The sequence below is a fragment of the Eriocheir sinensis genome, chromosome 63 (assembly GCF_024679095.1).
Source record: "Eriocheir sinensis breed Jianghai 21 chromosome 63, ASM2467909v1, whole genome shotgun sequence".
NCBI classification, from domain to species: Eukaryota; Metazoa; Arthropoda; class Malacostraca; order Decapoda; family Varunidae; genus Eriocheir; species Eriocheir sinensis.
Window position 1 is genome coordinate 3,695,502 of NC_066571.1, and position 25,281 is coordinate 3,720,782.

At 44.8% G+C, this 25,281-nt stretch overlaps 2 long non-coding RNA genes across 4 annotated transcripts in view; one reads left to right on the plus strand and one right to left on the minus strand.

The window, feature by feature from the left end:
• LOC126986869 (uncharacterized) overlaps positions 1-25,281 on the minus strand; it is a 40,063-nt gene that overhangs the window by 9,624 nt on the left and 5,158 nt on the right. For all 3 annotated transcript variants that reach the window (XR_007740005.1, XR_007740004.1, XR_007740003.1), the window contains exons 2-3: positions 5,206-5,381; positions 4,784-4,945 (exon numbers count right to left, since the gene is read on the minus strand). This is a non-coding gene — a long non-coding RNA (uncharacterized LOC126986869). The remainder of the gene's footprint in view (positions 1-4,783; positions 4,946-5,205; positions 5,382-25,281) is intronic.
• On the plus strand, positions 863-2,873 carry LOC126986868 (uncharacterized). The gene is made up of 3 exons (XR_007740002.1): positions 863-1,437; positions 1,506-1,641; positions 1,844-2,873. It is a non-coding gene; the product is annotated as an uncharacterized LOC126986868 (long non-coding RNA).

Consider the following 25,281-nt stretch of genomic DNA (forward strand, 5'->3'; position numbering starts at 1 on the left):
GTGCAACAACATGGACGCCCCGGGAAGCATGTCACATCCACGAACATAAAAAAAAGTCCCCGCAGAGAAATTAAACAGCTGTCGTGATGATAACAGAAAAAGAGCAAAGGGCGGGAGGCGAGGGGGATGAAAGGGATGGAGGGAGATGAAGGGGAGGGAGAATGGAAAGGAAAAGGGGCTGATGAAGAAGTTTGAAAGAAATATATGTATAGAGAGCAAGGATGAAAGAAAGGGAGAAATAGAATGAAATAAAGAAGAGAAAAATAGAGGAACAGACGACTAAAGAGAAGTGGCAGCCCAATACAAATGTTAGGAAACTTTAGTGGGCCGTCCTCGTGAGTCAACACGCTCACTGGTGTTCTCCCTCAGCAGGTGTGTGAATGCTATGTACCTCAAAGACGGTAATAGGTGAACCAATTCTTACTATGTAAAATCAATCAATCAGTCAATCAGAGAAAGAAAATATAGTTAAAAAGAAAAATTGGAAGTAAGAAAGAAAAGGGAAAAGGATGCTGCGCCGGAAGCCGCGGCGAGGATTCCTTATGATGCTTGTGCGCGTCCCCGAGGCCCATCGGTCCTTCATCCAAGAACCGATAAACGCGGTGACCGGCGCCTTTACGGCATTTATGATTAATTTTATAATCCAGTCTGGTAGTTTTAAAAAGCGAGTTCTTGCATCCGCCCTATTCGAATCGGCGGGGCGGTGGAGCGCCAGCGAGCCCAAGGTCTCCCAGGCGAGCATGGCAGGACTGGAGGGCTCCCGGCAGGGCGCCTCGGCGTCCATCGGGACCCCGACGGAGGTGCCGGAGGTCTTTCGGCTACAACGCCGGGCAGGTGGGGCTCGTTAGCCGTGGTAGGCAATTCACCTAGGAGAGCAAACTCCGAACAATAAACCCGGGCAGGTGAGGTTCGTTAGCCGTGGTAGGCAATTCACCTAGGAGAGCAAACTCCGAACAATAAACCCGGGCAGGTGGAGGTCGTTAGCGAAAGCAGTTCATCTAGGAGAGCAAACTCCGATTACAAAACCGGGCAGGTGGAGGTCGTTAGCGTGAGCAGTTCACCTAGGAGAGCAAACTCCGAACGATAAACCCGGGCAGGTGGAGCTCGTCAGCCGTGGTAGGCAATCTGCCTAGGAGAGCAAACTCCGAACAATAAACCCGGGCAGGTGGAGCTCGTCAGCCGTGGTAGGCAATCTGCCTAGGAGAGCAAACTCCGAACAATAAACCCGGGCAGGTGGAGCTCGTCAGCCGTGGTAGGCAGTCTGCCTAGGAGAGCAAACTCCGAACAATAAACCCGGGCAGGTGGAGCTCGTCAGCCGTGGTAGGCAATCTGCCTAGGAGAGCAAACTCCGAACAATAAACCCGGGCAGGTGGAGCTCGTCAGCCGTGGTAGGCAGTCTGCCTAGGAGAGCAAACTCCGAACAATAAACCCGGGCAGGTGGAGCTCGTCAGCCGTGGTAGGCAATCTGCCTAGGAGAGCAAACTCCGAACGATAAACCCGGGCAGGTGGAGCTCGTCAGCCGTGGTAGGCAGTCTGCCTAGGAGAGCAAACTCCGAACAATAAACCCGGGCAGGTGGAGCTCGTCAGCCGTGGTAGGCAGTCTGCCTAGGAGAGCAAACTCCGAACAATAAACCCGGGCAGGTGGAGCTCGTCAGCCGTGGTAGGCAGTCTGCCTGGAGAGCAAACTCGAACAATAAACCCGGGCAGGTGGAGCTCGTCAGCCGTGGTAGGCAGTCTGCCTAGGAGAGCAAACTCCGAACAATAAACCCGGGCAGGTGGAGCTCGTCAGCCGTGGTAGGCAATCTGCCTAGGAGAGCAAACTCCGAACAATAAACCCGGGCAGGTGGTGCTCGTTAGATGTCGTAGACAATCCACGTGATGGGAACACCAAAGAAAAGGAAAATAAAAAGGAACACCAGAAAAAGGAAAATATAGTAACAGAACATCAAGAAAATAAAATAAAAAACACAGATCATCCACCTTCAGGCCCTAACATCTCCAAAATTATGGATGAGTCTTTTCTGGGGAGAAAGAGGCTCATCCAGACCAAAGAACATCAAAAAGGGATGATATAGAAAGGAACACCAAAAAAATGGGAAAAAGAGAAAAAAATATCGCAAAAGAAAAGTAACAACAATAACAGAACAACGTCAAGAAAAGTAACATACAAAGAAACATCATCCACCATTCGGCCCCAAACTAACATCACCAAAATTATGGGTGGGTCTCTTCTGGGGAGAAAGAGGCTCATCCAGACCAACGAACATCAAAGAGGGATGATATAGAAAAGAACACCAAAAAATAGGGGAAAAAAGAGCAAAAAAACATCGCAAAAGAAAAGTAACAGCAATAACAGAACAACATCAAGAAAAGTAACATACAAAGAAACATCATCCACCATTCGGCCCCAAACTAACATCACCAAAATTATGGGTGGGTCTCTTCTGGGAGGATAGCGGCTCACCCAGACCAACGAAGAACATCAACAAGAGGATGATATGAAATAAAAGAACATTAAAAACACAAAGAAAATAAATAAGAAGAAAAAGAACAGAAAAAAACATTGAAAAGAAAAACAAGAAGAAAAACACATCGAGAAGAAAAATATAAGAAACATCATCCACCTTTCGGCCCCTAACTAACATCACCAAAATTATGGGTGGGTCTCTTCTGGGAGGAAAGCGGCTCACCCAGACCAATGAACATCAACAAGAGGATGATATGAAATAAAAGAACATCAAAAAAGAAAAACAACAGCAAGAAAACAAAGAAAAAGATAAAGAAAAGAAAAGGAAAAAGAAACAAAAAGAAAAAGAAAAACACCAAAATAAAATAAAACAAAAACAAAAAAATAATCCAAATAAATAAATAAACAAATACAGAATACAGTAAAATTAACGAACTAACTAATTCAAACTGTCTAACTATTAAACTACCTATCTAACTAAGGGTACTATACAAGGGTACTATTGGACTACCTTTTAACTAACTATCAAATCATCTAACGATCGAACATGTATTTGTCTGACTCTATCTATTTATCTGCATGGCTATCTATCATTATGTTTATCTATCCATCTTTTTTTTTCTTTTTGCAGTTAAGGAAGCAGCTCAAGGGCAAAAGTAGATAAATAAATAAAAAATCCGCATAAATAAAAATAAGTTCTATCTCTATATCTTTTATTTGTTTATTTGTTTATCTTATTTGTTCATCTTATTTATTTGTTTTCTTATCTAGTCCGTCATTAGTCATGGTCAGTTCTACCTACACGTTTTCCTGCCACAATTTTTTTTCATTGTGTAGTCCTTAGTTCCGGTCCGACCTTGAGCTGGAATGGAAGGACGGGGGCAGGGAGGGAGGGAGGGAGGAGGGAGGTAGGACAGAGTAATAGGAAGAATTTGGATTATAATGGTTCCCCCCCCCCTCCCCCTCTGCAGCCAAAAAATAAAACGAAGAAAAGCGTCAAGTAAAAAAAAAATAATAAATGGTAGCTAACAATGATAATGAGTTTGCTGAAAAATAAAAATGGAAATCGATGAGGTAACACACACACACACAATAGTTTAGTCAGACCCCACTTGGAATATGCAGTACAGTTTTGGTCTCCCCACCATGCAAAGGACATTGCTAAATTAGAAGGTGTTCAACATCGGGCATCAAAAATGATCCCTTCTTTGCGCAACAAACCCTACGACGAGAGACTCTCAACCCTTAACATGTTCTTTTGAGAAACGTCGCCTCCGAGGAAAACTGATCGAATGTTTTAAGATACTTAATGGCTTTTTGAATGTGAACAAATCAAAACTGTTTATGATCGATAACACTTTGTGAACGAGGAATAATGGCACAAAACTTAAATGTAGACAAGTAAATTCAGACTACACCAAATTTTTCTTCACCAACGTTGTAGTGCGACAATGGAATAAGCTCCCACCGTCAGTGGTCCAGTGTAACACGACTGACTCCTTTAAATACAAGCTCGACCGTCACTTCCTTCAACTTAATATTACCTAGAGTAGAAATGCAAAGTTTTGAAGCCATTTGATTAATGTAGAATCACTTAGGTTTAAGGACAGATCACCTAGTCTGAACCATGGGATCTGTATGGTCTGATTTTCTATCTAAATCTATGTAAAAAAAATCTCTCTCTCTCTCTCTCTCTCTCTCTCTCTCTCTCTCTCTCTCTCTCTCTCTCTCTCTCTCTCTCTCTCTCTCTCTCTCTCACACACACACACACACAGTACAAACTCCACATCATGTCGTTCGCCAGTCTAACCTACCAATCACTCGTCAGCAGGAAAAATATAAAGTGTGTAGAGTATGTTCGCCAATTTGTGCTCATATCAGGAATGGAAGAATCTAGTCTGGAGGCTGTAACAGAGGTGCAATATTTGATTATCACACTTCAATTTTTTCTAATCTCTATAACAAAGTTCAATCAATTTCGTGGGTGCCGTGAACGAGTGGACTTCCTGTTACGTAGTCGAATTGAGGTGGTTTCCATGCATATTAATAATGACAATTAAGAAAAAATGCGCCAATTATTTTCCAAGAGCCCTTTCACGTAAAAAATAGAAATTGCCACGAGGACTATAAAAATCGCTCTAAACACACAAAAAAGTACATTGACAAGACCTAGGACTGGCCAAGGAGTCCATTACCGGCTGCTTGTTCTCCTTTACCTTCAGTTTTCAGGTGTTCTCACGTGTTCCGCTGTGAATACTAATCGGAGTGGTGCGTACGAACAGGCAAACAAAGTCTAATGTCACCTCTTCCCCTTACCTTCGTCCCGTGCCCTTGCGTTGCCTCTCCTTTTAGGTGTTGGCCTCGCCGGGAGCAGCCTGGGTCCGGTCCGTGAGCACCCACGGGTCACTGTGACTGGTGGTGAAGTGGCCTTGCGTGGTGTGGCCGGAGGGCCTTCCAATTCGCCCCCCTCCAGTATGCCTGCAATTAATAGTTTTCAATCAATTCCCAGCCGAAGAAGGCACCAAGATATACATAACAAAGTTTGTGTACATTTACAGTTTTTGAAGGAAAAATGCAGCATCCGTGCTGGCCACTCATCAATGTCAACGAGTGTTGACTACAACTGCCCATCCTTGTTCTCAAACTGTTCGATATCAGCCACTGTTTTCCGCCAGCCGCCTCACCCAACGAGTCCAAGGTACCCCACAAGACACCCCTTGGACACACTTAATACTCACTTGTTATGTCCGACACACCGTTCAACGCTTCCCGGCTGCCCGCACCGACGCTTCACGACGCCTCTGCTCGGGATGTAAGCAGGCAGGAGATACACCGGATGCAACCCCGATGATTCACTGCTGGAGAACTTTTGTTGCAGGAAGTCCACAGAAGGTGCTGTCCACGTGGTCTTGGGCTGTGAGGGAAGGAGGGTGTCCTGTACTTGGGCGAGGGAGTGACTCGAGCTGCTCCGAAACAAACTCGAATTGAATTAAAAGTTGACCGAAGCTTTGCCAGAAACATGAACTTTTTAACTCGTTTGAGAAAATAGCAGCTCGTGGAAGAAGAACAAAAACAAAAGCAACAACAACAACAAGAAAAAAAGAAGGCTGACTATCAATACCGGCAATCGTTGTGTATGTATGTAAACACACACACACACACACACACACACACACTGGAGGGTGGACACGGCTCAACAAGGACACAAGGAAGAAAGGCCGTGATGATTAGTGATCGTCCAAATGCAAAACCGCGTCTAGGGGATAAATAATCAACTTCAGGCCCGTGCTTTGAAACGCTCAGGGCTCTCACAACAAATATCTAACAAGGCCATAGAAAATGAAAATGATTAGTCGGATTCTGTTGTGTTTTCCACGTTCATGGTCCAGAAGCCTTATCAAAGTTTCATTAGACTCATAAAACTACCCGTGGAAATACTAACACACCCTCATATGTTGGTGTGTAAGCACCGAAATGTTTACGAATATATGGACCTAACTTTACTATATAAGGCGACGCGTCAGGTAACTGCATGTGACGTTAATTTAAGGCATGAAGGATTGGTTTCGGGGGTTCAAGAGGCGTGAAGGACTTTTCCGAGTTTCTTTAAAGCGGAGAGACCCAGATCGGAATACAGAAATAGTCGAACTACCATGAGTGTTATAAAACTACTCACACAAATGCCCAAAACTACTCACAGAAATGCCCAAAACTACTCACAGAAATGCCCAAAACTACTCACAGAAATGCCCAAAACTACTCACAAAAATGCCCAAAACTACTCACAGAAATGCACAAAACTACTCACAGAAATGCCCAAACCTACTCACAGAAATGCCCAAAACTACTCACAGAAATGCCCAAAACTACTCACAGAAATGCACAAAACTACTCACAGAAATGCACAAAACTACTCACAGAAATGCCCAAAACTACTCACAGAAATGCCCAAAACTACTCACAGAAATGCCCAAAACTACTCACAGAAATGCCCAAAACTACTCACAGAAATGCCCAAAACTACTCACAGAAATGCCCAAAACTACTCACAGAAATGCACAAAACTACTCACAGAAATGCCCAAAACTACTCACAGAAATGCCCAAAACCACTCACAGAAATGCCCAAAACTACTCACAGAGATGCACAAAACTACTCACAGAAATGCACAAAACTATTCACAGAAATGCCCAAAACTACTCAAAGAAATGCCCAAAACTACTCACAAAAATGCCCAAAACTACTCACAGAAATGCCCAGAACTACTCACAGAAATGCCCAAAACTACTCACAGAAATGCCCAAAACTACTCACAGAAATGCCCAAAACTACTCACAGAAACGCCCAAAACTTATGAAAGGCTTGCCAACTGTATGTGCCGGTCGCTGAAATGTTTGAGAATATCGGCCTCCGTTTGCTTGAAAGACTGCTGCTCTGTGGGACATGGCTGGGGCCCCTTTGCCCGTTCCCGTGCCAGGCCCCTTGAAGAATAGTGTCCACATGAACCTTCTCGCTTGAAAGTCATAATTCCGTGCGACTGACCTCTGCGTGTTTGTCTTATAAATTGAAGGGCCCCCGAACACACTCTTGACCAGTACCATTTTTTATTTATTTATTTATAGGAAAGGCTATTATAAAAACTCCTGCAACAGCCTTGAAATCATCACACCAATCAAATTATGCAGAGTCGTACCTGAAGAGAATACAGGTCGTCCTTACCATCACAAAACCGATAAAGGCAGAAGACACAACAAAGCGTCCAGGATGATGCGGGTTATATTACAGAATAGGTCGTGCATATAGGCTACCAACTGGAAAATGTTAGAACTTCTATGGTCTGCCTTAAAATCCTAGTTGTTTTCTGTACGAGAGAGAGAGAGAGAGAGAGAGAGAGAGAGAGAGAGAGAGAGAGAGAGAGAGAGAGAGAGAGAGAGAGAGAGAGAGAGAGAGAGAGAGAGAATGGGTTGGGTAAAGGAAATGAATGGATCAGCGAGGAGGGGTGAGGAGAGGGGAGAGAGAGAGAGAGAGAGAGAGAGAGAGAGAGAGAGAGAGAGAGAGAGAGATAAACTATAATACCACAGGGGCCACACACTAGTTTTCGGACCCCGGTTGTCAGTGTGTCGCCCGGCCTGGTGAGGGAGGAGCAGAACACCATGGATGCTGTGAGCCGGGCGGAAGCAGCGACATCGAGCGGACGGGTTGACGCGTTGCTCTCCTTACCGCAGACTGATGTAGTTCGGCACGACTCCAACAGATGCTCTTTAGTACCCCAAGGACGTCAATAATAAATACTCGGTAATAACTATCATCAGTATGGGATGTGGGTGTTAACGCTTCTGCTTCTCGCGCGTGGAGTAAAAGTGGAAATAGTTAAATGATTCCACATATTCATAATTCTTGCACGTTAACCTTTTTTTTTTTTCTCTCCACCTCTTCTTTCCTCCACCTCCTTTTTCCTCTCCCTACTCTTTTCTCCTTCTTCTCTTTCTCTCCCTTCCTCTTTCCTCCACCTCCTTTTTCCTCCCCTACTCTTCTCTCCTTCTTCTCTTTCCTGTACCTCCTCTTTCTTTCCCTTCCTCTTTCCTCCACCTCCTTTTTCCTCCCCTATTCTTTTCTCCTTCTTCTCTTTCCTGCAATTCCTCTTTCTTTCCCTTCCTCTTTCCTCTACCTCCCCTTTCTTTCCCTTCCTCTTTCCTCTACCTCCTCTTTCTTTCCCTTCCTCTTTCCTCTACCTCCTTTCTACGCCATCTCTTGTTTCCTCCACCTCCTCTTTCCTCTCCCTTTTCTTTCCTTCCCCTTCTCTTTCCTTCCCCTTCTCTTCACCTCCTCTTTCCTCTCTCTTCTCTTTCCTTCCCCTTCTCTTTCCTTCCCCTTCTCTTTTCTTCACCTCCTCTCTTCTTTGTGCATTTTTTTAATCATTCAGCTTTGCATCGTTCATCCTCCCTCCATAGTATTTGTTGGCCCAGGAAGTGACGAGTCTCCTAATTCTCCGCTGATTGCTTTCAAGTTTCGTAATATCAGTTCTCGTCTCTGTTATGCGATTCAGCGTCATTGCAAAAATGAAACGGTAACACGTCCCTATTCTTGAAGGGAGATAAGGAACACATAATACCCGTTTCATTTTCTCAACACTGATCGGTAAAACAAGTAACATTAATCCTCGTTGTAACATGGGAGGTTGATCTAAGACTGGCCTCTCATTCCTTACCCTTTTACTGGAGCAGCGATTGGCGGACTTTTACTCTTCTGGGGCCATGTGCTCAAACCTTTTCAGGCTTTTCGTGGGTGATTCTTTGGGTGATCATCTTGGAGCCACAACTGCTGGGTCATATGCGCCGAGGATTTTCATAGGAGTTTTGGGCATTTCCAGTAGTACAATGACCCTGGTGGTGGTGTTTTTTATTTTTATTTTTATTTTCTACAACAGAGGGAGACAGCTCAGGGGCACACAAAAAAGGAAACATTAATAAAAAAAGCCCGCTAATAAAAAAAGTCCGCTAATAAAAAGGCCCGCTAATAAAATAAAAGCCCGCTCATAAAAAAGCTCGCTAATAAAAAAAGCCCGCTAATAAAAAAGCCCGCTAATAAAAAAGCTCGTTAATAAAAAAGCTCGCTAATAAAAAAAGCTCGCTAATAAAAAAGCCCGCTAATAAAAAAGCCAGCTAATAAAAAAAGCCCGCTAATAAAAAAACCCGCTAATAAAAAAGCCCGCTAATAAGAAAAGCCCTACTATGCTATGATTGTGAAAAGGCACTCTTGAAAACCCAATTGATCTCCTTTCTGACCTCTGGAAATAGTTGAGTGAGGCGGAAGAGTCGGTTGGTATTATAAGACACTCGCTTCTCACATCAGCCATTTCTAAAGGTCAATGAGGGGGTCAGTCGGGTTCCAATGAGTGTTTCTTCAGGTTCACGGTACAGAAGAAGACTCACACTACCACCAGGGTCACAAAACTACCCCTGGAAATGCCCACAACTCCTACGAAAGCCTTGTCTAATATGTGTTTCTTTAGGCTCACGGTACAGAAGAAGGGTCAAACTACCACCAGGGTCACAAAACTCCCCCTGGAAATGCCCACAACTCCTACGAAAGCCTTGTCAAATATGTGTTTCTTTAGGCTCACGGTACAGAAGAAGGGTCAAACTACCACCAGGGTCACAAAACTCCCCCTGGAAATGCCCACAACTCCTACGAAAGCCTTGTCAAATATGTGTTCTTGGGCGGCGAAATGTCTTGTAATGCGAGCCTTTGAGAATACCGACCCAGTTTGTTTTGTCATGTAACTGTTTCCATTAACGTAAAAAAAGTATAGACGGGTGATTTGGACACTCCGCTATTTATTTATCCATTCGTTTCTGCCGGGCGATGCAGCAGACAACAAACGCTCCATCTGCCGTGACATCACCCACTCCCAACACCATTTCCCGAGGCGTGGTCAAGGAGGAGAGCCGCAAGAGGCGCTCACTCCAACTACAATGGACATATAAACTCCCAGGCCGGCTAATGGCTCCCTCGTGGCTCCCCCGCCCACGCCAACACAACACACACATAAACTTGCGCCAAAGGAGGTTAGGGAGCATAATACATCCTTATGGGCCGCCGCTGTTGGCTCAGGCGGACTCTGGCGACTGTCCCCTTCTGGTGACCATTGGCTGGGGTGTTCGACGGGGGTTGGGGGAGGGGGAGAGGGAGGGGAAGGAGGAGAGAGAGAGAGAGAGAGAGAGAGAATGGGTTGGGTAAAGGAAATGAATGGATCAGCGAGGAGGGTGAGGAGAGGGGAGAGAAAGGGATGAATGAGAGAGAGAGAGAGAGAGAGAGAGAGAGAGAGAGAGAGAGAGAGAGAGAGAGAGAGAGAGAGAGAGAGAGAGAGAGAGAGAGAGAATGAATGAATGAATTTGGGAAAGGAAGTGAATGGAAGAGAGGGGGTCAGGGAGAGAAAGGATGAATGAGAGAGAGAGAGAAAGCAGCAGCCATTCACGAGCAGCGAAGATTTTGTGAATGAAACATTGATCCGATCTCTCCCGACCCACCTCGCATCCCCCGCCCCCCTCTTTCCCCCCATCTCTCTCTCTCTCTCTCTCTCTCTCTCTCTCTCTTTTCCCACCATGCACTGCCGGTAACCTTCGCTCTCTTTCCCTCTTTCTCTCTCTCTCCCTCTCTCTTTCGAAGCTTTTGAAACCACCATTCTCTCTCTCTCTCTCTCTCTCTCTCTCTCTCTCTCTCTCTCTCTCTCTAAGTAGTATATATATTGTTTCAAGGACGGGTCTCTCTCTCTTCCTTTGGTTGTTCAGACTCCTCAGCACTCTTATCCAACCGCTGCTCTTTCATGCTCTCTTCTTCCTTCTCCTCCTCTTCTTCCTCCTCTCTAAATATTGAAGGTTTCTTGGAGAGGCTCTACAGTTTAAAGGTGTGAAGGTTAAGGAGGAGGTAGAGGAGGAAGGAGAGGAGGAGGAGGTAGGTTAACATGGGGATAGGAGGAAGGGTAAGAAAATAAGATAATGAAACAAAGGAAAATATAAGTAGTAGAGAGCTGTGCTGATTTTGTAGTTACTCTTCCTCTTTACTCCTCTTCTTTTTTTCCTCCACCCCCTTTTTCCTCCATCTTCTTTTTCCTCCCCCTCCTCTTTCCATTCTCTTTCCTGCACCTCCTCTTTCCTCCACCTCCTCTCTCATCCACTTCCTCTCTCCTCTTCCTTCCCCTTGCCCTGATGCGCCACACACTGTCCTCTTCTTTCCTCTGCCTCCTCTCTTCTTCCCCTCCTCTTTTATCCACTTCCCACTTCTCTCCTCTGTCTCCTTTTCCCTCTCCCTTCTCTTTCTTTTTCCTCCTGTCCTAATGCGCCACACCCTGACCTTCCCGTCTGTCCTCCCTGACCCTCAACGCTGATACGCAAAACCACCGTGAAATAACAATAGCAATGGTGAAGTATAAATAATAGTAATAATGATGATAGTAGTGGTATAGTAGTTGGATTATTATTAGTAGTAGTAGTAGTGCCCGCGGATTCTGGGTGCGCGGACAGCGGGCGTTCATGGACATCCGCATATTCGACCCGATGGCTGCCTGTCACCGTGAGCTGCCCCTGGAAGCCGCCCACCAAAGGAACGAGCAGGAGAAGACAAGGGCATACGGTGAGAGAATCCAGCATGTGGATCAGGGCAGCTTCACTCCCTTCGTCTTCACCACATCCGGCGGGCTGGGTCCCAGGGCCCGATGCTTCTACGCGGAATTGATCTCAGAAAAGAAGCATCAGCCAAGGAGCCACGTTGTAGCCTGGATGGGGTGTCGGCTCTCGTCCTCCCTGCTCAGGTCGGCCATCCTATGTCTCAGGAGCACCAGACACTCTGGTCCAAAAGCCACCAACATTTCCAATATGGACTATGTGGCCACAGTGGTGGAGAGTGACATTGTAGCAGTGACCGCTTAAAACTTCGTGCTTCTTCCCCTCAGTGACATCATGAAAACGAATGCGGCAGCACAAACTATGTATTTTGCTACTGTATTCCGTTGTCTTGTATCGCGTCTTCATTGTTTAACTTTTCTTGTACTCGTTCACCTTTGACTGTCCGTCTATGTCCTTTTGTTGTCCACCGTTACACATTGTTATACACATACACCAACACTTAAATGTTAACCTACACAAACAACATTCATACAAACGCATACACAAACAAACACCTATTCTATGTGTTGTCCTTGTCGTAATGAGCTGTGTATGTTTTGTATTGAGTTTCTCTATCCGGGAACCTATTAGCATCTGACAACACTCGTTATCACCAACAACATTAGGGTGGGTCGGGAGCGACATGAGTAGTGAAGGAGTAGTAGTAGGAGAGGATAAAGTGTTATGTATAGATTTAGTGCTAAGTAGTATTAGTGAGATGGTTGGATGCCACAGTCATTAGCGAACAGAGCTGGGGCTAATGACCTCCAATTTATGGAGCCCTCCATGATAATGTGTCGGGAAAATAAACATGGGTGAAGGTATATTTTTGTTTGTATTGTAGTAGTAGTGATGATAATAATATTATTAATAATAACAATAATAATAATAATAATAATAATGATATACAGAATCTCTTTACATTTTAACCAGATCACGGAAAAATCTCTTCACAGTCCATTAGCATTCAGCTGAACACACACACACACACACACACACACACACACACACACACACACACACACACACATAGCTAGTAGTTCAGCATTATCAACACAAAAAACACTACCACCACCACCACCACCACCAAGAACAACAACAACAACAACAACAACAAAAGTACCACCACCACCCATACGTTTTGCCTCTAAACTTTGGTTAACAAATTGGAAAAGCTCGTGTTGGGGGGTGGGGGAGAATGTGGGGTAAGGCAGGGAAAACTTGGGGAGAGGTGCAAGAAAGAAGGACGAAGAGGAAGAGGAGGAGGAAAGGAAAGGAGAGGAGAGGAGAGGAGAGGAGAGGAGAGGAGAGGCGAGCAGGAGGAGGAGGAGGAGGAAGAGGAGGAGGAGGAGGAGGAGGAGGAGGTGGAGGAAACATGGAAGCATGGAATGACAGGCACCAGAAAGCCTATTGGCTCATTATGAGGTTGCCTGCTGTAGAGCCGTGATCTGCCTGACAGTCACTTGGTGCCTGCAGAGCAGTTCAAGCATTTCGGTGCCTATAAGTTTACTCCTGCTGTCGCGAAATGACGGTCGATGCGATTTTTGAAGGAGTTGATGGTTTCTTACTACTTCAGCAGGGAAGTCGTTCCAATGACATATGACTCGGTTAGAGAAGAAACTCCTACCAGTGTCTGTGTTGCATCGCTTCGCTTGAATGGGCAGTCCGTTGTTTCTAGTTCAGGACTGGAGCTCCAAGAGCTTGGAGTGGCCGACGTTACTGAAGTTCTTTAGGCACTTGAAGACCTAAATCATATCCTCCCGTAGTCGTCTCTTTTTTGCAGCGTGAAGTGATTGAGTCGCCTGAGTCGTTCTTCATACGGCAGGGCTCTCAAGGGTGGAGTCATCTTCGTAGCGCGTCGCTGAATCCTTTGTAATAATTCAGTGTCTTTTCTGTAATTAGGGGACCAGAACTGTACCGCATACTCGAGGCGAGGTCTTACCATTGAGTTATATAAGGATAACACTACTTCCGGCGTCTTATATTCGAAGTTTTTTTTATATAAACCCGAGCATAGTGTTGGTTATGTTATATGCTCTTTTACAGTGCTCTGCTCTGCATGATCCCCCTCGGAGGAACGGGGCCTTCGAGTAGTTTCTTTGTCTTCGATCGTAAATACAGACGTAAAACTACTGTTCAGGATTCTGATCATGTGTGTGCTGCCCTTGGTTAATGATCCGGTCTCGACCGTCAATGGGCCAATGTTGGTTTTAACTTTCTCTTTTGTTCAGATGTACTACGTGAAAACCTTTTTTGGATTGGTCTTGACTTCGCGCGCGCGCTATTTGTTTTTCGTGGTTGCGTTTACTAGTCCGAATGAGGGTTCGACAAGCTCTGAAGCCATTTTGTTACTGTACACTGGCTTCGGCCGTATCATTTCCTCTCATCAGATTACTATTCCTCTTTTTTGTGCTTATTGCCCTTTTGATCTCTCTGGTCATCCACGGTGGGTCCACGGCACCATGTACTCGCCTGGATTTCATAGCAACTGTCGTCCTTTCTACCTCCAGGAGTTTGTCCCTGAAGACGTTCCACGTGTCTACGATTATAATGACGTTAAGGTTGCTGTTGATATGGCCCCACCTAGGAGGGGGTATAGCAGTTCGCGGGCTAGGTTAAAGTTAGCCTTTCGGTAATTGGGTATCAATGTTGGGTGTTCGATGAGTTTGTGTTGAACACTGACGTTAAAGCGAATTATATAGTGATCGCAACCAGTTAATTTTTCGCCTGCCTTACAATCACGAATGAGGTCAGGGTCGCTCACTAATACATGGTCCAGGATGTTGTTTTCTCTCGTTGGCTGAGTTATAACTTCAGTGGGGAATGAATCCTCCACCATTTCTATGAGTCTGCTACCCTCTTGGTCTCCAGTCAGCAAACCCCAGTCAACGTTGGCACAGTTAAAGTCACTGATTATTATTGCATTTTTGCCCTGTATTAGAGAGTGAATCTCATTGTATAGGGCAGTGTCGTCGGTTGCCTGTAGTTTTGGAGGTCTGTAAACAGCAGCAAGTATTAGTTTCTTGTTATCATGTGTTGTTATTTCTACGTACACAGAATCGTATTTCTCTGCGTCTTGTTTCTCTATTTTTATAGCAGATAGCGTGCTTTTAACGTTACAAATTACGCCTCCCCCCTTTTTATGCGTTCGGTTTTTCAGAAAGCTTTCGTATCCCGGGAGTGACAGGTCAGATACTAGATGCGTGGAGTTTGCCCAGGTCTCAGTAATCGCCACGACGTCCGGTTTTTCTGCGGCAACATACGCAGCGAGTTCGTCCCTTTTGGGCATTAGGCTACGTGTATTTGTGTATAGGGCAGTGATATGACTCTTGTTCTTGTCGTTTGGAATTGCAGTAGTCCGTCTACCGAGCGTGTTTCTGTTCGCATTCATGAAGGAGGAGGAGGAGGAGGAGGGACAAAGTGGAGAAGGAGGGGAAGGAACCAAAGGAGCAGAAGGAGGCGGAGGTGTAGGAGGAAGAGAAATATGATGAGCAATGGGGAGAGGGAGGGAAAGGAAGAGGAGGAAGCAGAGGAAGGGAGGCCAATTGGAGAAAGAGAGGAAGGAAGAGGAGGAGGAGAGGGGGGAAGGAGGAGGGGCAAATTGGAGGAGGAGGAGGAGGAGGAGGAGAGGAGGAGGAGGCGGAGGAGGGGAGGCGGAGGAGGGGGAGGGTTTCCAGGTAACTTTGGCCACTTGGAGCTTATTTCTCACCTGCCTCAATGGGTTCCAGGAAGAGGTCACCTGTGTAAATGCTCCTCCTCCTCCTCTTCTTCCTCCTCCTCCTCCTCCTCCTCCTCCTCCTCCTCCTCTTCTTCTTCCTCTTCCTCCTCCTCCTCCTCCTCCTGCTCCTCATCATTCTTCTACTTTTTTCTTTTGTTTTACTTTTCCTCTTCGCTGCATTTGTCCTCATTTTCCTTCTCTTCCTCTTGTTCTTTTCTACGTTTTTCTTTGTGTTGTTCCTTTGTTCCTTCTCCCTCTAATCACTCTTTTCTTGTTGTTGTTGTTGTTGTTGTTGTTGTTGTTGTTGTTTTCATCGCCGTTGCGCATGTCTTTGTTATTTTTGTTTTTTATTTTCGGTTTTTATTCTTTCTGCATTTTTTATTTCTTTATTTTATTTCTTCTTCTTATAATTATTTTTTATTATGGGTTTTATGTGTATTTTTTCTCTTCCTCCTTCTTTCTGATTTTCTTTTTCCTCTTTGCTCTTCTTGTCCCTCTTGTTCTTGTTCCTCTTATTTTTTCTTCCTTCTTCATTCTTATTTTCTTTTTCCTCTTTGTTTCTGTTCCTTTTATTTCCTTTTCTTGTTTGTCTATTTCTTCATGTTCTTCTTGTTCTTCGTGTTCTTGTTCTTGTTCTTTTTTCGTGTTATTGTTATTGTTCTTCATCACTTATCTTCCTCCTTCACCACCACCTCCTTCTCCACCAGCTTCTCTTCCTCCTGTCCCTCCCTTCCTACCTATCGCCACCATGTCAGAATCACCAGGGCACGAAGAAGCATCACCAACTCACGGACACAAAAAATAATCTACTTGAACTTCCCTTAAACATTTCCTTGAACTTTTCCTTCCCTTTCTTGCAGGACGAAAGGCAAAGGAGCAGGAAAAGGTCAAAGGAAGAAGCCAGGTCCTCGATTTTCCCCTTCTCCTCCTCCTTCTTTTCCTCCTCTCCCTTTTCTCTCTATATCTGTCTCTCCTTTGTCACGGCTACCCACCCACACACACTTACCTTGCTAATCTTCCTCCTCCTCCTCTTCTTCTTCCTCCTCCTCCTCTTCTTCATCCTTTTAATTCCTCCCTTCCTTCCTCTTATTCCCAGTTTTCTGACGTCTTGTTCTTTGTCTAGTTTTAATTCTTCTTCTTCATCTTCTGTGTACTTTTCATGTTTATTCTGTTTGTTAGTTTTCATCATCATTACCATTTTTCTTCGTTCTTTCTTCGTCACTTTCTTCTTTTCTTCGTCTTTCTTTTTCTTCCCTCGTGTTCCCTTCTTCGTGTTCGTCTTCTTTTTTTGCTTTCTCGTGATGACAACCTATGAATGAAAGGAAAAGGAATAAAATAGTACAATGATAAGAGAAGAGAAGAAATAAAGAAATAAAGAAAGGAAGAAAGAAAGGAAGAAAGAAAGAAAAAGAGAGTAAAGCAAAGAACAGGGTGGAAAAAGACCCCAAAAATATGAGAGAGAGAGAGAGAGAGAGAGAGAGAGAGAGAGAGAGAGAGAGAGAGAGAGAGAGAGAAATATATATATCGAGGCGGGGGTGGCAGAGATAAACCACACACAGACAAACAGACAGACTGACATGGATAAAAGCAAAGCGTATTATAGACCGGCGGACCAAGATGATGCGGGAGATAAAAAGAAACGCCGCAAAAGAGATGTAGACTTTGTGATACGAAGAAAAAAAAAAAAGTAAAAAAGTAAAAATAAAAAATAAAATGAGTATGTTTCAGTTTAAATGACAAATACTTCACGTCAAAACATAACCAGAAATAGTGTGCCAGAGATAGACTAACGTTGCTGTGTGTGTGTGTGTGTGTGTGTGTGTGTGTGTGTGTGTGTGTGTGTGTGTGTGTGTGTGTGTCTGTCTGTATGTATGTATGTATGTTTGTCTGTCTGTCTGTCTGTTTGTGTGTATATGTACGTATGTTTGTTAGAAAGCGACACAGACAGACAGACAGACAGACAGACAGACAGACAGACAGACAGACAGACATACAGACAGACAGACAGACAGACAGACAGACAGACAGACAGACAGACAGACAGACAGACAGACAGACAGACAGACAACCAAACAGACAGACAAACAGACAGACAGACAGACAAACAGACAAACAAACAGACAGACAAACAGACACACAGACAGACAGACAGACAGACAAACAGAGAGACAGACAAAAGGGCGGATAATAAGCCTTCAAGGAGAACAAACAACACACGAAAACATAAACAACAACAAACAAACAACATAACTGAGAGCAAACAATTCAGATTAAAAGAAACTTTATTATTATTTATTTATTTTAGTTATTTCACGTCCCCTCACTTCCCTTCCTCCGTCCGTTCTTTCCTTCCCTTCCCTCCCATCCTCTTTAATCTCTCTCTCTCTCTCTCTCTCTCTCTCTCTCTCTCTCTCTCTCTCTCTCTCTCTCTCTCTCTCTCTCTCTCTCTCTCTCTCTCTCTCTCTCTCTCTCTCTCTCTCTCTCTCTCTCTCTCTCTCTCTCTCTCTCTCTCTCTCTCTTTCTTCCTCCCTTCATTCAATTCCGTTCTTTCTTCCCCGCCTTCTCTCTCTCTCTCTCTCTCTCTCTCTCTCTATCTCTCTCTCTCTCTCTCTCTCTCTCTCTCTCTCTCTCTCTCTCTCTCTCTCTCTCTCTCTCTCTCTCTCTCTCTCTCTCTCTGCAGACAATACTTTTCTCCCATGTGCTCCTCCATTCATTCTTTCCTCTCCCTTTCCCTCCCTCTCTCTATTTTTCTTCCTCCCACTTATTTTTCTCTCTTCCCCACGCCCTTAGACCTTTGATCTACCTTCTCTCTCTCTCTCTCTCTCTCTCTCTCTCTCTCTCTCTCTCTCTCTCTCTCTCTCTCTCTCTCTCTCTCTCTCTCTCTCTCTCTCTTGACCTAATCTGACCTACCCTGACCTAGCCTGACCTATCCTGACCTACCCTGACCTAGCCTGACCTACCCTGATCTACTTTGACCTAGCTTAGGCTACTTTGACCTACCTTTGACCTACTTCTAACCTACCCTGACTTACCCTGAACTACCTTTGACCTACTGACCTACTTTTGACCTACCTCTGACCAACACTGACCTATCCTGACCTATCCTAACCTACCTTGACCTACCCTGGTCTATCCTGACCTACACTGACCCACCCTGACCTAGCCTGACCTAATTTGACCTATCCTCACCTACCCTGAACTAGTCTGACCTACTCTGACCTACCTTTGACCTATCCCGACCTAGCCTCTTGCGCCACCACCATTCATTCTTTCCTCCTCCTCCTCCTCCCTCTCTCCCTCTCTCTATTCTCCTTCCTCCCACTTCTTTCTCCCTCTACCCACGTCTTTTGACCCTTGACCTATGTATGACCTACCATGAACTATCCTGACCTACCTTTGATCTACCCTGACCTAGCCTCGCACGCCGCCGCCACCGCCACGCACAAGCAGGCGGCAACCCACGAAAACTTAAAGGTGTGCGCCTATTCGTCGGGGGAGCGTCCTTGGCATTCGTGAGGGGGTCTGACCTTGAGGAAAGTAGACAGGTCAGGAGGGAAAGCCTTGGAGGAGGAGGAGGAGGAGGAGGTAAATTGATGTTACTTTTGGAGGACACGACGCGGGGGTGGAAGAGAATGTTTTACTCTCTCTCTCTCTCTCTCTCTCTCTCTCTCTCTCTCTCTCTCTCTCTCTCTCTCTCTCTCTCTCTCTCTCTCTCTCTCTCTCTCTCTCTCTCTCTCTCTCTCTCTCTCTCTCTCTCTCTCTCTCTCCTGGCTAATCAATACATGTCAGAGCGAGATTCACTTCCTGACTGACGGATATATGGGAGGAGCTGCAAGGAGGAGGAGGAGGGGGGCTGGGAGGGTCTGAGAGGGGCCTGAGAAGGAGTTGAGAAGGGGCTGAGAGGAGGCTGCGAGGGGGGTTGAAAGGGGACAGACGATGGGGCTAAGTTGGGGCTGGGGAAAGAGATAGAAAAGTGCTTGTATGGGCGGGACTGCAAGGAGATCGAGAGGGGTCTGAGAGGGGTCTGAGAGTGGTCTGAGAGGGGGACTGAGTGGGAACAGACGATGAGACTAAGTTGGGTCTGGGAAACGAGATGGAAGAGTGCAAGTATAGCGTTTCGAAGCACCAATGAAATAATCTCGAGATGGTGCTGGAGGGAGGCTGGAAAAGATGGTGAGGATGGCCGGGAAAGGACGAGGACGAGTCTGAAAGAGGCAGAAGGACATCTAAGACTGAGACGGCTCGTGGGTGAGGGCGAGGCAAGCAAGGTGAGGGAGGAGGTGGCAATGGCGTCGGCAAGGTGGTGGTGAAGGCTGAGGCTGCGTGGGTGGTGGGGGTGGAATCGACAAGGCAGGCGGCGGGGGTGGCTGCATGTGGAAGGGTTGGGGTCGGGGGAAGGCGCGCGTCGGTAGGGGCGATGGGGGAGGCGGGGTGGGACAGATCGGGGCGGGGCGCAGGTTGTAGCTATCTTAAAGCAGAACCACCACCTCTGCCCCTCACTACCCCCGCCCCCCCACCCCCGTCACCGCGCCGCTGCTCAATAACAGAGCGTCGGACGAGTATCACCTGTGTAGCACGAGAGCCGCCCATCCCTCAACACAGCATCCCCGGCCATCCTCCGCCTCCTCGCCCTCCTCCCCTGCCACTTCCTCAGTCGCTTCCGGAGGCACCTGGGTCCTACAGGAAGCGTGCGCGGCCCCCAGGTGGCGTGCCATGACGCCAGCGATGACGACACACGCGCGTCACGCCTCTGCAGTGTCCCCCTCGGTCACGCTGACACGCCGCGCCCCGCCCCGCTCGCACGCCCCCACATGCCACATTCATTACTTATTCGTGGGTGAGGCGATGAGCGCAAGGACGGTGGAGTGTAGGTGGAGGCTGACAGGTAGCTAGGTGAGCGATGGTTGCTAGGTGGAGGGGAAGGGCGGGGGGAGGTGCCGGCGGGTGTGGGGCGGCTCGCGGGGGGCAGGGGAGGGCAGGGGAAGGAGCCTGCAGGGTGTGGGTGGTTTAAAGAAGAACGAACAGTACCCGCCACCCCGGAACACTGCTGAGGCTGCTGCTGTTGCTCCTCCTGCTGCTGTTGTTGCTCATGATGTCTGCTGGTCGTTATATCTGTCAGCCTGTCTGTTTGCCTATCGGTCGGTGTTTGGAAGTGTGTGTGTGTGTGTGTGTGTGTGTGTGTGTGTGTGTGTGTGTGTGTGTGTGTGTGTGTGTGTGTGTGTGTGTTTGTGTGTGTGTGTGTGTGTGTGTGTCCAAGAGATGAGGTGAGGCTCCACGTTTTGACTTTTAGCTTGACGACTGTTCACCTTGATGCGTCCTTGGCCATGGTGATGCTCCCGATGATAATGATGATGATGATGATGATGATGATGATGATGATGATGGTAATGATGGAAATTATGCTACTGTTGATGATGATGATGATGTTGATGTTGTTGTTGTTTTAGTTCTGATGGCAGTTACGGTGATGATGATGATGATGATGATGATGGTAATGATGGTAATGATGGAAATTATGCTACTGTTGATGATGATGATGCTGTTGATGTTGTTGTTTTAGTTCTGATGGCAGTTACGGTGGTGATGATGATGATGATGATGATGATGATGGTGATGATGGTAATGATGGGAATTATACTACTGTTGATGATGATGATGCTGTTGATGTTGTTGTTGTTGTTTTAGTTCTGATGGCAGTTACGGTGATGATGATGATGATGATGATGATGATGATGATGATGGTAATGATGGTAATGATGGAAATTATGCTACTCTTGATGATGATGATGATGATGATGGTAATGATGGAAATTATGCTACTCTTGATGATGATGATGCTGTTGATGTTGTTGTTGTTTTAGTTCTGATGGCGGTGATGATGATGATGATGATGATGATGATGATGATGGTAATGATGGAAATTATGCTACTCTTGATGATGATGATGATGATGTTGTTGTTGTTGTTGTTTTAGTTCTGATGGCAGTTACGGTGATGATGATAATGATGATGATGATGATGATAATGGTAATGATGGAAATTATGCTACTGTTGATGGTGATGATGCTGTTGATGTTGTTGTTGTTTTAGTTCTGATGGCAGTTACGGTGATGATGATGATGATGATGATGATGATGATGATGATGATGGTAATGATGGAAATTATGCTACTGTTGATGATGATGATGCTGTTGATGTTGTTGTTGTTTTAGTTCTGATGGCAGTTACGGTGATGATGATGATGATGATGATGATGATGATGATGGTAATGATGGTAATGATGGAAATTATGCTACTCTTGATGATGATGATGATGTTGTTGTTGTTGTTTTAGTTCTGATGGCAGTTATGGTGATGATGATGATGATGATGATGATGATGATGATGATGGTAATGATGGTAATGATGGAAATTATGCTACTCTTGATGATGATGATGATGTTGTTGTTGTTGTTTTAGTTCTGATGGCAGTTACGGTGATGATGATGATGATGATGATGATGATGATGATGATGATGATGGTAATGATGGAAATTATGCTACTCTTGATGATGATGATGATGTTGTTGTTGTTGTTTTAGTTCTGATGGCAGTTACGGTGATGATGATGATGATGATGATGATGATGATGATGATGGTAATGATGGGAATTATGCTACTGTTGATGATGATGATGCTGTTGATGTTGTTGTTGTTGTTTTAGTTCTGATGGCAGTTATGGTGATGATGATGATGATGATGATGATGATGGTAATGATGGTAATGATGGAAATTATGCTACTGTTGATGATGATGATGCTGTTGATGTTGTTGTTTTAGTTCTGAGGGCAGTTACGGTGATGATGATAATGATGATGATGATGATGATGATGGTAATGATGGTAATGATGGAAATTATGCTACTGTTGATGATGATGATGCTGTTGATGTTGTTGTTGTTTTAGTTCTGATGGCAGTTACGGTGATGATGATGATGATGATGATGATGATGATGATGGTACTGGTGGTTGGAAATTTCTTTGATGCAGTTGATGCTGGAGGTAATTATGAGGATGCTGATGGTAATGAAAATAATGATGATAATAGTAGCGGAGAGGATTTATTACAATTTCCACGAAGATAATGCCAATAAAGATGATGGATTGCGATAACGAGGGCGATGGAGCGTGGGCGTTAGTGTGTCTGCTAATTCGGGTGTGACAGTGACGGCGGTGATGATGATGATGATGGAGATGATGATGATGATGATGATGGAGATGATGATGATGATGTTGATGATGGAGATGATGATGATGATGATGATGGAGATGATGATGATGATGATGATGGAGATGATGATGATGATGATGATGATGATGATGATGGAGATGATGATGATGATGTTGATGATGGAGATGATGATGATGATGATGATGATGATGATGATGATGATGATGATGATGATGATGGTGGTGATGATGGTGATGATGGTGATGATGATGATGATGATGATGATGGTGGTGATGATGGTGATGATGGTGATGATGATGATGATGATGATGGAGATGATGATGATGTTGATGATGGAGATGATGATGATGATGATGATGGAGATGATGATGATGATGATGTTGATGATGGAGATGATGTTGATGATGGAGATGATGATGATGATGATGATGATGGAGATGATGATGATGATGATGATGGAGATGATGGTGATGATGATGATGATGGTGATGATGATGATGATGGTGGTGATGATGGTGATGATGGTGATGATGATGGTGGTGATGATGATGATGATGATGATGATGATGATGATGATGATGATGATGATGATGGAGATGATGATGATGATGATGATGATGATGGTGGTGATGATGGTGATGATGGTGATGATGATGATGATGATGGTGATGATGGTGATGATGATGATGATGGTGGTGATGATGGTGATGATGATGGTGGTGATGATGGTGATGATGATGATGGAGATGAAGATGATGATGATGATGGTGGTGATGATGGTGATGGTGATGATGGTGATGATGATGATGATGATGATGTTGGTGATGATGGTGATGATGGTGGTGATGATGATGATGATGGTACTGTCGACGTGACTCTCTAATTGGGTCGCAGGTGAGGCGCGCGAAGGTGTACAAGGTGCCGGAATGGGGGCAGGCGTGGGTGGCTGCAGGGGAGGAGGGGGCAGGGGGAGGAGGTGGGAGGGGGAGGAGGGGGGAGGGGGAGGGGATGACGGTCTGTGATGGGGGTGATGGGGGTAATTAACAGCCCTTCACAGCAAGACAAATGGTTATGACCACGGAGACATGCTACACATCTGTCACCCCCGCCCCTCCCCCTCCACCCCTCTGTGTGTGTGTGTGTGTGTGTGTGTGTGTGTGTGTGTGTGTGTGTGTGTGTGTGTGTGTGTGTGTGTGTATCTGGAAACCTTAAAACGAGTGAATGGAAAGGTTTATGAAATCGTCTTCTTCTTTTTCTTCTTTTTCCACCTCCTCTTCTTCTTCTTCCTCCTCCTCCTCCTCCTCCTTCTCCTCCTCCTCCACTACTCCTCCTCCTCCTGCTCATCCTCCTCCTCATGATCGTATTTTCTTATTTTCATTCTATTATTATTATTATTATTATTATTATTATTATTATTATTATTATTATTATTATTATTATTATTATTATTATTATTATTACCACCGCCAAGTAAGTTAGGAGGTTATATTTTCGGTCTGGCCAGTATGTTTATTTATTTATTTATTTGTTTATATGTTTGTTCGTTCGTTAAGTCTCCTGAGCACAATTTTGCGGATATCTCAACCAATTTTTCAGGGAAGCTTCGTGTCCATCCAGAATAGAACCCATTAATTTTTTTAAGTCAAAGGTCAAAGGTCAAGGTCAAGGTCAAGGTCGCACAAAACGTCAGATTGGTCATAACTTCGGTTCTCTTCATCGTAGAGACTTCTGACTTGGTTCATATTTTAGCTCATGGAAAGACGCACCTTGCATGGCCTTGACCTTGACCTTTGACCTTGACCTCGAAAAGTTCGCCCAAGGTCAAGTTTTCCAAAAAAATAGAGTTTCATCAAATTTCGAGACAAATGCTTCCATGTGATGCAAAGGATCACAGTTGATGCCCAGACCAATTTTCAGGACGATCTTTGGCGGAGGTGTGCACTCCCCGAGTGCTATGCGTCTAGTTATTATTATTATTATTATTATTATTATTATTATTATTATTATTATTATTATTATTATTATTATTATTATTATTATTATTATTATTATTATTATTATTATTATCATTCTTCTTCTTCTTTTTCTTCTTCTTCTTCTTCTTTGAGTCTAGTTATTATTATTATTATTATTATTATTATTATTATTATTATTATTATTATTATTATTATTATTATTATTATTATTATTATTATTATTATTATTACAGCGTCTCTCTCATATAACCATTCTAGCTCTCCTCCTCCTCCTCCTCCTCCTCCTCCTCCTCCTCCTCCTCCTCCTCCTCTTCATCCTCCTCTTTCTCCTCCATCTTCTTCCTTACATCCATGAGCTCTCGGTTCCAAAGAGAGGAAAGGTAAAGAAAACTCCTGGAAATATGAAGCGAAGGAAATGGAGTGAAGGGAAGGAGAGGGAAAAATAGACGTGAGAGTGAGAGTGAATTAAGGGAGAGAAGGGGAGGAGATCAGAGGAAAGAAGAGAAGCAAGGGAGGAGAAAGAGGTGGAAGGATGGGGAAGAGGAAGAGGAAAAGAGAGAAAGGACAGAGAGATGCAGAGGAAAAGACGGAAAGGAGGAAGAAACGGGAGAGGGATTAATAAGTAAGATAAGAAGAAAAGAAGGTTGTAGGAAATAGATAGATAGATAGTGAAAGAGAAAGTGAAGTAAAAAAGAGTAAACATCCATAATTACAAGTGGAAAAGGA